Source organism: Hylobates moloch, unplaced genomic scaffold (genome assembly GCF_009828535.3).
Source record: "Hylobates moloch isolate HMO894 unplaced genomic scaffold, HMol_V3 SCAFFOLD_15, whole genome shotgun sequence".
NCBI classification, from domain to species: Eukaryota; Metazoa; Chordata; class Mammalia; order Primates; family Hylobatidae; genus Hylobates; species Hylobates moloch.
In genome coordinates, this window is record NW_026652290.1 from 120,669 (window position 1) to 125,165 (window position 4,497).

The following is a 4,497-nucleotide window of genomic DNA, read 5'->3' on the forward strand; positions in this document are numbered from 1 at the left end:
CCCTGGCCTGTCACTCAGCCCCCCATTTCCCCTGGCCTGTCACTCAGGCCCCCCTGCCCCCAGGCCTCTGTCCTGAGGTTACAGAGATTGGCACCCTGGCCTCTCAGGCTCCTGAATTCTAGTTTCTGTTTTATTCACATCCATGGATTGGGGCTGGGAATGGAGGGCGACTCCACACTCAGACACACTCTGAGCAGGCCCTGCAGACACAGGCTGGACCTAGGCTGGGGCTGAGATGTGAAAAGCAGCCCCAGGCCTGGTGGGAGGCGGGGCCTCAGCAGGAGGCAAACGCTGGTCCAACATTATGCCAGCCGCGAGGCTCTTCTCCCCTCCAGATCCTTTCCATAAACCAGGAAAGGCCTTTGCACAATAGCGACGTTGCTAAGGGGCCGCACAGTCTAGGAGAAGCTCCCCGTACCAGCCTCGTGCCCCGCCAGGACCCAGGAGCACGAGGCCCCAGCTCACTGACACTGCTGGGAGTGTATGCAAAGGGAGAAGGAGAGAAAAAGCAGTGTTTGTAACTCGAGGAAAAAGGGAACCTAAAATCTCAACATCCATTGATTGTATTCACAAAATAAAAACCTTCACAACCATCAGCCTGATGTAAATCCTCAGTTAAGGTCACGGAAGATTCCATTTTAAAAATCAATCCAGAAAATTATATATATATATATATATAAAATGTGCTCCTGGTTTGGAAAAGCTGAAAACATACTGTTGTGTGCATAAAAGGAGAAAAGGTCCACGGTGGCCTACACGAAAGGACGAAAATAGATCGTCCCTGGGTCGTGAAAATGGGTAATTTCTTTTTTTTTTTTTTTTTTTTTTTGAGACGGAGTCTCGCTGTGTCGCCCAGCCTGCAGTGCTGTGGCACCATCTCAGCTCACCGCAAGCTCCGCCTCCCGTGTTCACACCATTCTCCTGCCTCAGCCTCTCCGAGTAGCTGGGACTACAGGCGCCCGCCACCGCGCCCGGCTAATTTTTTTGTATTTTTACTAGAGACAGGGTTTCACCGTGGTCTCGATCTCCTGACCTCGTGATCCGCCCGCCTCGGCCTCCCAAAGTGCTGGGATTACAAGCATGAGCCACCGTGCCCGGCCCGGGTAATTTCATCAGTAGGAGAACAATAGTTATGTTTATTTTGTGATTTTTAGAAAGCAAGCCCCCCAAAATCTGCTCTCGAAAGTAGGTTAAAAGGGGTCCCACATCCCCAGCCCAGACAGGAAAAGCCACACTTCTAGGGACACGGCGTCCATTTCCCTGGAGTGAAGATTTTCAGTGGCGATTCGCACACCCACACACACGCAGCCGCACACGTACCCATTCAAGGCCACACAGGGGCACACCCCCACGCACCCCAGTCAGGTCAGCATCCCGCAGGAGGTCAAAGCCCGGGGGTGGGAAGAGGACCCCTGGGGGTCCACACAGACTGTTCCAGGGACCCTCTGGTTCCACAAGCTGGCAGGGACTTAGGGCCCCTCAGGGAGGGCGTCGACTCCCAAGACCCCCCACAGCTGTTCCTGGTGTCCCCACCACACACCGCTGAGCACGGCCCGGCCCCCAGCTGCAGACCTCGTGGCCTTCCCCCACCTGCCCCCCTGCAGACCCAGCTCCCGCCCTGCTCTGAACATACCTGGTGAGCTCTCTGTTGCGTTAGACCCTGAGAGAGCGGCTACTGTCTGCTCCTTCTGCTTCAATATTCTGCCTGGCCACAGCCCTTTCAAAAGAAAAAGAAAGTAAATAAATCTCTCAAAACAGGGTCCCTCCTGGGACCTGGCTGCCCTGCGCGCACAGACAGGAGAACAAAAGGGCCCTCCCAGAGCTGCACTCCCAGTTCTGCGCCCGTCAGCCCTGCCCGCTGTGGGGTGGACGGCCGGGCTCTGGAACCCAGCGCCTGGCTCCAGGGAAGCCGCCGCCTGGACCGACCTGCCACGAGGCCGTTTTCCCACAGGTCAGTGCTGGACAGGGCCGTCGGTGGGCTCAGCAGCCCGCACCCCATCCTCTTTACCGGGCTCCTGCAGAGCCGTGGAGCCTTCGCCCTCTTCTCCCAGACAGCAGAAAAAACGCTCAGGTGAGGAGAAAGGAAACCCTGCACCAGCCCCTCTGTCTGAAGGAGGGGCTCCCAGAGGCCGGCCCCAGCCCACCAAGCATCAGGGTTTGCAGCCGCAGCCTCCGAAGGCGCAGCTCGTGGACTGAGGGCTCCTCGCTCGTTTGTCTGTTGTCAGGGAAAAGAAACTTGGACCCAGGATGGCCAGGCTAGAGACACCCCCCAGTCCTCCAAAGAAAAAATGCTGAACAGCCAACTGTGGGGAGGATGGCATCGGGAGAGCACATACGGCTTGAGGCTCCTTCCAGCGAAACCCCTGGGTGTGAGATAATGACCGGCTCCCCCAAATCCTGAGTCCAGGGCATTCCACAGGAAACATAAGGACATTTTTGAAAGAATGAAAATGTGTGTTTTGCTTTGAACAGAACAAGACATAAACAAACATTCACGGCCACGTTATTCACAACAGCCAAAAGGACCGTTGCCAGATGAGTGAATAAAACGTGGTCTATCCACATGAACGGCCGTCACCCAGCCTGGGAGAGGAAGGAAAGTCAGACACTTGCTGTGACACGGATGAGCCCTGAGGACACGGTGCCGAGGGAAATAACCAGACACATGAGGGCAAATCCTGCTGATTCCACTCGTACGCAGTCCCTGGGTTGTCAGCTTCATGGAGGCAGAAACAGAAGTGGGTGCTGGAGGGGGACTGGGAAGTTCGTGTTTAATGGGGACAGAGTTTCGGCTGGGGAAGATAAGACATCCTGGAAATTGACAGTTACCGTTAATGTGAATGTATTTCATGCCACCAAGCTGTAGACTCAAAAACAGTTAAGATGGTAGAGTTTGTTATATATATATATATATATATATTACACAAGTTAAAAAGTAATTTTTACAACACATACAACATGACCCCAGTGATGTGAGCACACACATAAACAGACGTGTTTGTATGCACAGAGAGACATACACAGACGTGTGGCTTAAAGTTCTGAAAGAAATGCCCAGAAGGCTGACATGGTCTTTGGGTGGGGAGATAGCGCAGCCCAGAGATAAGACCCCTCCCCCGTGGCGTTGTTTCCCTGCTGGAGACTTGCTGTGATTTCCAAGTTTTCTAAAAGGGGCAGGCAGTCCTTTCACAATGGACTGAAGTTATGAAATGTGCTTCTTCCCCCGCCTGCCCCACTTGGCCTTTCGGCCTCACTGCACACAATGGGGTCGTTCAGCCGCCCTGCCACGCTGCCACGCACTTGCGGCCGCGCCCTGGCTCCTTCGCCATCAGCCAGGACAGCGTCGCCCACGCCCTCTCCCAGCCTCCTTCCTCCTCCCCCAGGCCAGCGCCCCCACGGCTGTGCCCACCCATGCCCAGGCATCCCTCAGTCCTCTGCAGGACGGTGGGCACCAGCCAGCGCCCTCCCCTCCTCGGAGTCAGAGACACTTTTCCAGCTGCTGCACTTTGCTGTCCTCTCAGCTCGCAGTAAAATAAGTGGAGTGGGTGGCATCCATCGGGTTTGTTATGCCGTATTCCCCCAATGCATAATTATGTCTCTACAAGGCACATTCTTGGTGCATGGCCATGCCTCTCTGCCAGAACCCCAGACGTCTTCCTGCATTCCTGGGCCGTGACACCACCCTGCAGCCTGGTGTGTGTGCGCAGCCAGATGTGTGCGTGGAGCTGGCCACGGTGGCCTGGCTGGGCTTGGGGCAAGAGGGGCCCTGTCGGAGAGGACGTGGCTGCAGGGCTGAGGGGCTGCCTGTGTCTTGTGGCCAGTGGGAGGCCGCTGGGGAGCCTCTGGCCCCAAGCCCAGCCTTGACATGTCCAGCCCAGAGATAAGAACCTGCCCCTGTGATGCTCATGGCTGGTGGCCTGAGGGTGGCCGTCCTGTTTTCCTGTTCTGCAAAGGGAGGCCCTGCGTGGTCTGAGGTCCAAGGACGTCCAGCAATCCCTGAGCGAGGGTGGCCAGGGCCAGGCTGGGGTTGCCGGTGACGGTGCTCTGGGGGCTCTGAAAGGCCAAGTGAAGGGTGAAGATGAACCCTTCAGGCAGCGCCAGCCAGGCAGGTCAGGGTCCTCCCAGCGTCCCCAGAAGGCCAGCCCGGAGAGGACCCCACAGGCACAGGGGGCGCCTGCATGCCAGGCCAGCACCCCCAAGTGATGTGACCCCAGGAGCAGCCACCTGGCCAAGAACTGTCTGCCCATCCCAGGGCCTCTGAGCTCCTGGGATGTGGGAGAGGGGAGGCCTCTCTTCTGAAACCCACTGAGGGACGGGGACTCAGTTGTCAGTGTGGCTCAAGATCCATCACATCCAGTCCACATATAATTGTCCTGAAGGCGGGATGAGAATTCCTAGTTCCCCCCTCACAGCTATGTGGCCCTGGGTGAGTGGCTCACCCTCTCTGTGCTGTAGTTTCCTCCCTTGTGAAGCAAGGAATGATGGTGCAGTGAGGAA